Here is an 11,053-nt window from a genome sequence, read left to right as displayed (position 1 = left end):
ATAATATATAAATGTTATATAAATAAAATTAGAGGTCAAATATCCAATAAATATTTTTATCTTTCTCTTCACTCCCATTTTTTAATACACCCTTTTCATCTCTCTCTCCAGCTGCCACCATATTATTGAGGATAGCAAAGCAATAATTGACCATAAGAGTGATCAAGAAACTGTTAAAGAAACTGTTTAATGGGTTATTTGTTTTCTGTTTTGTTTTCACTTTTAGACCGTTCATATGTACTGAACTTTAATTTGGGGGAGAGAGGTTGAGTTCATTCTTTGAATTGATTACTCATGTATTGTTACCATTTTCACTCAATGTTAATATTCAATTTATGCTTCTAATCTTATTCATAGTATTTTTTTCTGCTGCATTTCATTGCTCTTTTCTTCTTTTCATGGGTTAATCACAAAATATTTTTGAATTATTCAAACACTGATAATAATAATCCCATTTTTATTATTGACAAAAATAACTTTAAATAATTTAAAGAAAAATATAAAAAAAAATAATGATGATTGTAAACAAATAATGGATTAAAAAAAGAAGGTCAAATTAAAATTAAAATTCAGATTCTTAATTAATTAATTAATATTAGATTTTAAATTTGAAAAATTAGGATTAACAACCAAATACATTCACATTACGTACAGTTATTCCCAATCCCATTATAACTTCATTTCCGACGTCTGCGGCATAGCCCACACAGTAGTCCCTCTCTGGTACCCCACCACAACTTGCCGTCGTTGTTGGAGACAGCCGTTCAGACGCAGTAGAACGCTGCCATTCCTCATCACCCCGTTCAGACGCAGTAGAAGCCCTTAACACATGCCGACGCCGCCGCAACCTCACCACGCACCGCTGCCCCGCTGCAGCCTCACGCTGAAGCCGCTGTTCATCCTTTTATGGACGAGTTTCTTCTGCGATCATGAAAAGCGAGAAAGCATTTGGGAGAAGAAGATCTGGACCAGATCACATCTGCCAAGGACGCAGCTGGATTCAGTGTTGACAGCTTTGAAACAGAAGTCATTTCTTTTCTGTTGGGAATAATAAACAAAACTCTTTCTTTCTTTCTTTATTTCTTACAAAGAAATGAGAATGGTGGGTGATGTTGATGGTGATAGGTAATTTCTGTTCACGCCCACTTCTCTCCTTGAATTGTTGTTCATTTTACTAGGTATGCGGATAGTTATTTTCATTCTAAAGTGGATGTTTATTTAATTTGGATTGGATTTAACTAGGTATAATGAAATTTGCTGGATGTTCATTCTATTAGGTATGTGGATAGTTATTTTTCATTCTAAATTGTATATTTATTTAATTTGGATTGGATTTAAGTAGATATAATGAAAATTGATGGATGTTCATTTTACTAGGTGTGTGGATGGTTATTTTTATTATAAACCCATGGTTTGATGGGGAAGAAGCTTGGTGACGCTAAGGCTGGCTGGTAAGGGAAGGATTGACGGCGCATGAGGGTTTGGGGAGAGGTATGTGGCGGTAAAAGCGTTAAAAGGTGCGTGGATGGTAAAGTGTAGAAGGTGAAAGTAGAGTTTTTGGGAGGGTAATTTGTGATGGACTGTTTTTTTTTTTTTTAACCTTATGTGGGCAAGAAATGCAACCCATTGTTCATGTTGTTTACAATCTCCATTGTCTACCTAGCGAAACTCTAATTTAAAAATATGCACAAAGTATCCAGCCATCAAATGATGCGTTCTCCGTTAACGAAAGTGTCTAATGTAACAAACAGAGAAATATATGTGGCAAATAGAGATGCCTAGTTAGACCCATTCCCAAATTCTACAATTCATTAACCCTAATTTCCAATTTCAAAATCAGAATGTGATGCATTTGAAGAGATAGAGGTTCAAGCATGGATGGAGTTGGAATGAAGCGAAGGTCTGCACAAATGGCAGAAGAATGCAACGATAGGTGCGAAGAGTATGCTTCGAAGCGGTATGATAGTACGTGTCTTTTCTCTCTTGTTGGTGTTGCTCTGAAACTGAAGACGAATGCTAACTCGGTAAGATAGTTCTTTCGGTTCCCACTGTGGAAAGTAACCATGATTTGTTTTTTCTTTTCAATGGGTTTTCGTTATTGTTCCTATTTTAATATTTTTTTCGCACCTTTTGATTCATCACTATTCTTCATCGCTTTTTAATGGATTAATGAATTGGAAGAGAAATACATAGTTGAAGAGGAAGAATATTCTTGGAACAACAAACCCATGGTCTTTTCACGTGAAAAACTCAAAAAGAAGAGCATTAGAAAGCTATCTGAATCAGTGAAGTGTGAGGACATAGTCTCCATAGTGCTGCCTATTTTTACTAAAGAATTGAAAGAGAAATTGAAGAGAATTAAAAATTTTTCTAATCATGATATGTATTGGGGTTGTAATTGGTGTCTTCATTAATTTTATTGCTCTATTTAAGAATTGATTTGTACTAATGCTAAATAGTATATGAAGAGTAAATGTCAATTATTGGAGTGTATTTATAGAACACTTGTAGTACAAACTTCATAATTAGTATTCAAATATAGTGTATGTGATTACATTAACCATAACAATTTACATAACATTTATCAGCAATCCCTAAAAAAATAAATTAACATTCTCTGTAATTCAAACATAACCTATGATCAAGTGAAATTATTTAGATGACATAAGCTAAATAATGTACCATAACAAGTACTAAACAGAGTCAAACACAAGTAATCTAATCCAATAACTTCCAAAACAACTTAAACAATTCATCCAAAAAGCTCATTAACACCTAAAAAAATGCTAAATTAGTTCCACAATATTAAAAGATCCTAATACATTGGTTTCATGTCCAGTAGTTTGATCTTCCTCAACTTGGGGTGTCTCAGTTAGCAGTACATTAGTGGTCTTTTTACCATTGTTGTTTTCATCATGCACCTCAGAAACAACATTACCCTTCTCTTGATCCTCATCTTCAGTACCATTGTACTAATCCTCTAGTACCTCATATTCTCCCTGTCTTTCATCATTAGCACAAACATCCTCATCATCTACCTGTATAACTTCTACATCATCATTAGATACCTTAACTTGATCTACGTACTCAGAATTTTCTACAACAGGATACTAAAAAATATAAGTGAACCCTATTACCATTTTTTATAGCTGTCTCATACATACTAACATCATCATCCCTCTTAAGCGGCCTTAAGCTATTTGATAAGCCAAAACTAGGTTCCAACCAATAAACTTTCTTAATTCCAGTGTAATCTAAATCGAGAAATAACCTTCTACCAGAAATAAATTACAAATATCCACACATACCCTGTCAATGTTGCTAAGAGAGTAACAATATTTTTAGAATATTGCCTTCCACCCTTTTGATTGCTCTCTAACCTACCCATGTGGTGCATTATGAATGTTATGAGTGATGACATCTGAAACTCCAAGAAAATAAGTGACACATTTTAATACTAATAGAACTCCAATCAACTACTAAAATTATTCTTCCGAAACATAAAAAAAAAAAGAAACTAACGAAACCGTAACCAATGCAATACAACAAACAACTTATATACCTGAAAACAAAATTTTAACGCCCAAAAATCAACACGGTCACATACTTAGTTGTCATTTTTTTTTTATCAAAAACCATATAACAACAACATAAACGACATAAAATTCCTAGCAGAGAAGATAATATGTGTACTTTGTCAGATGAACAACCACCAAGATGCGACAATGTCTCTCCAAACCAACGACGCAGCACGATGGATGGATGATGGTGACTCGATCTGAAAGAGAAGATGGAGAGACGACAATAACTTCAGCGTTAATCCTTTTACTCTCTTTGACCCTTTTTTATAGTGTTAGTCTGTTAGAATGTTTTAACTTCTGTATATTATGGGAATTAGGTTATTAATTGGGAATTAGGATTAATGAATTGGAAAATTTAAAAATAGGTTCAGCCAGATATTTTTGTTTGTCACATATGTTTTTTTGTTTGTCATCATATCAGATACTTTTATTAATGGAGAACACATCATTTGATGACTGGACATTTCATGCACGTTTTTAAATTATTCAAGGTTATTTTTGTTAATAATTAAAGTGAGAGTTATTATTTTCAACGTTTGAATAATTCAAAAATATTTTTTATGGTTAATCCTTCTTTCATATATGTGTCATGCCTTTAGTATTTAGAGAGGTTAGAATTAAGAGAAAAACAAAAAAATGTCAATCGTATTGATGATTGAAATTGTTAGAGAATCATTAGAATCAATTCAGATCAATTAGTATCGCCTATATTTATATAGTATATCTGTACATTAATTGTAGGATTCTATGTCTTTATTACCTTGATTCATTTAGCACCTATAAATACCCCTTGTATATTGTACCTCTTGACACAACTCAATAATACACTTTTCAGATTATTTTCTCAGTCTCTTGTTTCTAACATGGTATCAAGAGCTTAAGTCTTTTTTTTTTCGATGAATATTAGTTCATAGCCCATTTTTTTTCCTTTCCGCCAGTGTTCTTTGGCCTCTTTTTTCGTTCCCTTTTCGACGCTTTGGTTCGTCACCCCCGTAACCATCTTGTTCGTCTTGTCGCCGTGATTCCAACGCAACCAAAACCGCCGCCAAACACGCCTCCACGCGCCACCGAAAGACACTGCCACGACCAGGTTGATCTTCCTTCCAGATTCCACCCGTGCCTCTTTGCTCTCGTTTTTCGATCTGTTAACGACGCTTTGGTTCGTCACCTCTGGCATCATCGTGTTCTTCTCTCCGTCAGCTTTCCAACGCCGCCAGAGGCCACCGAACGCGCCTTCACGCGCCGCCGGAACGTTGCTGTCCACCACCATTCTTTTCTCATCCAGAAGTTTTAGCAGCCGTTGGATCTTGGTGCAGATCGAACGTCCCTGGAGCGTCCACGTATCGCAACGCAAGCTGTCTGGGTAACCCTGACCTGCGACGACCCGACCCGACCCTCACTTTGATCCACGTGCCACCCAGTCGCTAGCGTGTCTCCTTCCGCTTATCAGGCGCTGCCACGTGTTGTCACATCGCTGACGTGGCACTGACGTCACCGCTGACGTCACCGCTGACGTGGCAGACAAGTGGACCCTCCCTAAGGTTTTTTGGTGAGCTCTTTCCGATTCTGCACTCCGATTTCTCATTTTCTGCTCCGAAATTGCCGTTTTCTCTTCTCTCTTTGATCTTTGTGACTGCTATCATAGAAAAGCCAGATGTTTTTGCTGCCACCAACAGAAAGGGTAAATTCTGTCGAAACTGTAACCGTTCTGGGCACCTCTTTCCCGACTGTCCTTCTGTTGAATGTCGCACATGCCACCAGAAAGGTCATATTAGCTACCATTGTTCACAACTGTTCTACCGTTACTGCAAGCTCTCGGGACATTTAATTACTGTCTGTCCTACTCACCCACCACGTCCTAGTCCACTCAACTCGTCTCCTGTCTCTCTTTCTAATATTGCATCTCTTCTTCAACGTCTTCTCTCTATTTCTGGTAATACTCCTGCTGCTTTTTTCACCCCTCCAGGTAATTCTAAATGGTATTTTGACTCGGGTTACTTTAATCACATGTCTCCATTGCGTAATATTTTCTCGTCCATGTCTACCACTACAAATGGACCTTCTGTCAATACTGCAAATGGCTCCCTCTTGCACGCAACACACAAGGGTTCTATATCCCAGTCAAATCTTAATCTTCTTGATACTTATTATATTCCCAAATTAAACTTCAATCTTATTTCTGTTCGTCAACTTGTTGATTTGGGTTTTGAAGTCACTTTTTCTGTTTCTGGTTGTAGTGTACAGGATCCTCGGACGGGACAAATCATTGGGACTGGACGTAAGGTCGGAAGCTTGTTTGAACTCGAGAATCTTCATATTCCTCCTGTGCCAAATCTCTGTGCTGCTTCTTCTCCCTCTACCCTCCACTTATGGCATCAGCGTCTTGCCCACACCTCCTTAGGAAAACTGCGTCCTCTTGTCTCTCAGGGTGTTTTAGGTCAGGTTCCAAATGAATCTTTTGATTGCATTTCTTGCCAAACTGCCAAACAACCTGCTTTATCCTTTCACAATAATTCATCTCTTGCTTGCTCTCCTTTTGATCTCATTCACTCTGATGTTTGGGGCCCCGCTCCCACTGCCTCTATGGGCGGAGCTCGATACTTTGTCGTTTTCATTAATGATTATTCCCGTTTTACTTGGGTTTATTTGATGACTAATCGCCATGAGTTACCTCAGATCTATATCAACTTTGCCACTATGATTAAAACTCAGTTTTCCAAGGTCATTAAGGTTTTCTGACGTGATAATGCTATGGAATACCGTGATTCTAAACTCTTAGCCTTTCTTGCAGAATAGGGTACTTTGTCTGAGTTTTCTTGTCCCGGTACATCTCAACAAAATGGTAGAGCTGAACGCAAACACCGTCACATTCTTGACTCTGTCCGTGCAATGCTCCTTTCTTCTTCGTGTCCTGAGCGTACTTGGGGTGAAGCTGTTCTTACTGCTGTTCATGTTATCAATAGACTCCCTTCTTCTGTTCTTGGTAATGTTACTCCCTTTGATCATCTTTATCATACCTCCCTAGATTATAGTTCTCTTCGAGTTTTCGGTTTTGTATGTTTTGTTCTTCTTCAGCCTCATGAACATAGTAAACTTGAACCTCGAGCTCGTATGTGTTGTTTTCTTGGTTATGGCACTGAACACAAGGGTTATCGTTGTTGGGATCCTCTCTCTAAACGTATTCGTATATCTCGTCATGTTGTCTTCTGGGAGCACCACATGTTTTCTCGATTATCATCTTTTGAGTCCATTCCTACTACTCAGTCACCTTTGTTTACTAACCCCAATGTTGATCTTTTTTCTAGTGATGATTCTACAGATTCTATCTCGAGTGACCCTCCACAGTCTCCTGTTCTTCCGCCTTCTCCATCTCCTGATGATTCCAGACCGGACGATGATCCTGCTCCTACCGTCATGCCTTCTCCTCCCGCTCGTTCTTCTAGGGTAAGGAATCCACCTCCTCATCTTCTTGATTACCATTGCTTTTATACTATTCTTCATCAACATGAACCTAAGACATTCAGAGAAGCCTCCTCAAACCCAAATTGGCAACAAGTAATGCAAGAAGAATTACAGGGACTTGAAAAAGCACACACTTGGGATCTGGTTGATCCTCCTTCTAATCAGGAAGTTGTGGGTAGTAGATGGGTATACAAGATCAAGACTCGCTCTGATGGCTCTATTGACCGTTATAAGGCCCGCTTGGTTGCCCAAGGTTGTACGCAAGAGTATGGTATTGATTATGAAGAGACTTTTGCCCCTGTCGCTCGTCTTACGTCTGTTAGAGCTCTTCTTGCCATTACCGCGGTTAAAAAATGGTCTCTCAGTCAGATGGATGTGAAGAATGCATTTCTTAATGGGGATTTGAAAAAGAAAGTCTATATGAAACCACCTCCGGGATATCCTTGTCCTTCTAATAAGGTTTATCTCCTTCGCAAGGCACTTTATGGACTTAAGCAAGGTCCTCGTGAATGGTTTGACAAGTTCAGCACTACCATATGCAGTCTTGGTTTTACTTCTAGCCCTCATGAGAATGCGCTCTTCATTCGTAAAAGCGAACGTGGAGTTGTTCTTCTACTTTTGTATGTTGATGACATGATCATTACTGGTGATGATATTGATGGTATCTCTGATCTCAAGGCCTCACTTCACCGTACCTTTGAGATGAAAGATCTTGGTTCTCTCATCTATTTTCTTGGTCTCGAGGTCATCTCCACCGATGATGGTATCTATCTTTCTCAGGCTAAGTATGCTTCAGATCTTCTTGCTCGCGCTGGGATTACAGATAGTCGCACTGAGTCTACTCCTCTTGAGCCTAATGTTCGATTTATATGGATGGCACTGTTTTGGATAATCCGATTCTCTATCGACAGTTAGTTGGCGGTCTCGTCTACTTGACTGTCACCCGACCAGACATCGCCTATCCGGTTCATGTACTTAGCCAGTTCTTGTCAGCTCCTCGTACTACTCACTATGCGGCAGTTCTTCGCATTCTTCGCTACATCAAAGGCACTCTATTTCATGGCCTTTATTTTTCTGCCCATTCCTCTTTGTCTATTTAGGCTTACTCCGATGCTGATTGGGCTGGTGATCCCACTGATCGTCGTTCTACTACTGGTTACTGTTTATTTCTTGGCGACGCTCTCATTTCTTGGCGTGCTAAGAAGCAAATGTTCACTGCTCGCTCAAGCACAGAAGCTGAGTACCGTTCCCTCGCTGACACCATTGCTGAAGTTATCTCGGTTCGTTGGCTTCTCGAAGATTTGGGTGCTCCTCAGTCGTCCCCTACTGATGTTTTTTGTGATAACCGCAGTGCTATTCAGATCGCCCATAATGATGTGTTTCATGAACGCACCAAACACATTGAGATTGATTGTCACTTTGTTCGGCAACGTATCCTTATTGATGTTGTTCGTCTCATTGCTGTTGGAACACTAGATCAGACTGCGGATATCTTCACGAAACCTCATCACCCGACTCGTTTTCGGACTTTGTTATCCAAACTCAAGTTGGTATCCTTAACTCCCACTTGAGTTTGAGGGGGGATGTTAGAGAATCATTAGAATCAATTTAGATCAATTAGTATCGCCTATATTTATATAGTATATCTGTACATTAATTGTATGATTCTATGTCTTTATTACTTTGATTCATTTAGCACCTATAAATACCCCTTGTATATTGTACCTCTTGACACAACTCAATAATACACTTTTCAGACAGTCTCTTGTTTCTAACAGAAATTATATTCTATTTTTTTTGTCATAAAATTATTAGTCTCAAATTTTAAATAAATCCAAAAAAAATATGAATGATTGTAAACTCCTAATTTTTTTTTAAACTTGGGTAGTTGGAGACTTGGAGTTAGTGTCACTCCATCAAAATTCAAAAACACTAAGACACGTGGCACTTAATTAAAGAGTGATAATCATGTCTGATCGAACTAATCATTTAATTTGACTAATTTTGTTGGAAAAATATCTTATAGTGATACGTGCGTGGAAGATGAGACACACACTGGAACGAAAAGTTGTTGGATAATTAAGAACACTCACTTTATCATTTTGGTAGATAGATTCTGATTGTTGGAGAAAGTGGACGAATCAGATTCGCATTTTCCACAAATGATTTTCTCTTATAAACATTGACACATACTAAATTGGAAAAAGAAAAATACTAGATAAATAAATTGATTTTGTAATAAGTTTGATCAATTTTTTTATTTTTATATTTTTATTAAATTTTTTTAAAATAATACTATATAGTCAATATAAATATATTATTTTATTATATTAAGTTTAACTCAAGTTGAACTATATTTAATCTTTTAAATCTTTTAACCTTTAACTTTAACCATGCATTCGACCGATTTAATTTTCAAAAAGAAACTTAACGTACTACATACTACTGTAGTTGTTATAGAATCTGTGATATGACCGTAACATTTTGTCTTAAATAAGCATGGTAATATTTGAATTTGAATTTAATAAAAAAAAATTAAAATAATAACAACATAGCAATAAAATTTAAATTAGTATATATACATAATCACAAATATTACAATCTAATATATATATATTAGATATTACTATTTCTATTAAAAAGATATTACTATCTATTTGATTATTTAATCTATTTAAAATTCTATCTAATTTTAAAAAATTTCATTATTCTACCCGATATTAAAATAATAACATATTGTATGAAAAAAATCTTTTATATTTTAAAATGAGATATATAATAGAACGATAATATTATATAATCAATTAAATTATATTGATAATTAATTTCAATCAAGCAAGTTTAATAACTTTTTGGATAACTAGAAAATTTAATTAAAGAAGAAAGATCAGAGAAGATACATAAAGAAAAAAAAGACTTAATTAAATTTAATTAGTTACAAAAATAACTTGTTTACTTAAATGGACGAGCAAGTGACCAATACCTAGCTAGTAGCCACCCAACAAATTTTGTATTCGACCATAGCAATTACCATCAATGAATCGATCCGCAGGAGACTTTCCATGCAATAGGATCAGTGTGGTTCACCTATAATTTGCTAGCACAATCAATGCTCAATCCACAATTAAATTAGGTTATAAGTCGAGTGGTTATTGAATTCACTTGTCCAAGCAAATAACGATATTATTTGAGTCTCATCTTTTGTAATTAATAATTTATTAATTTTAAATAAAATTTAAATTTGTCATGAATTAGTCATTTTTTCTACCAAATTAAAAAATATCACAAGAAAAAAAAAGTCAAAGCTCAATAAACTGCATTCTATGTTCTGGTTCTCATGGTCCATTTTTTTTTATTTATCACGATATCTTTCAATTCGCGGATCTGAACTCTATTTATGATTTGTCGTTAGTCGATGAATTACTGCATGCACAAGACTGAATTCGAATTTCCAACACTTACTTAAGCGGACGAGTGAGCTGACCATTTGACCAACCCAAATTAGTTTCATGGTCCATTATATTACATAGATAAGAAGATAAGATGTACACAGGGCTTACTCACAAACCTGCCACGTAACTCAAAGATCAATCAATTTTGCTGGTACCCGGACCAGGATTAATTAATTATATTGCTTAGATTAGATGGGAAAATAATTTAATTTGCATACCTATGATTAAGAAAATACCGTGTGTTGAATTTAGGCTATGAGCATGGGTGTTCACCAATTAAAAATATATGTATTTTATGCAAATGATTGTGAGGAAGATCACATGCATCAAATAAATAGTAACAAACAAGCTTTTCACGAAGAACACGACACTTAATAATTAGTTGAAAGGGAAACTACAGAAATTGAATCAAGGACGATTGCATAGTCCCTCAAATTAGTTTTGTTGGAGTTTAAAACTCCTATATATTCAAATAACACCTCCTCCCTCCAATATTTAAGAATTTGGCTTCTCTAACCTAATCTCATTTCATGTTCTTTTTTTATTATTTCTATTTTT

At 36.1% G+C, this 11,053-nt stretch overlaps 1 protein-coding gene across 1 annotated transcript in view; it reads left to right on the top strand.

The window, feature by feature from the left end:
- LOC107618742 (protein ECERIFERUM 1) overlaps positions 1-11,053 on the top strand; it is a 39,965-nt gene that overhangs the window by 13,533 nt on the left and 15,379 nt on the right. The window lies entirely within an intron of this gene.

This window comes from Arachis ipaensis, chromosome B09, assembly GCF_000816755.2.
Source record: "Arachis ipaensis cultivar K30076 chromosome B09, Araip1.1, whole genome shotgun sequence".
Classification (NCBI taxonomy): domain Eukaryota; kingdom Viridiplantae; phylum Streptophyta; class Magnoliopsida; order Fabales; family Fabaceae; genus Arachis; species Arachis ipaensis.
This window is presented reverse-complemented; position numbering and strand designations above follow the sequence as displayed.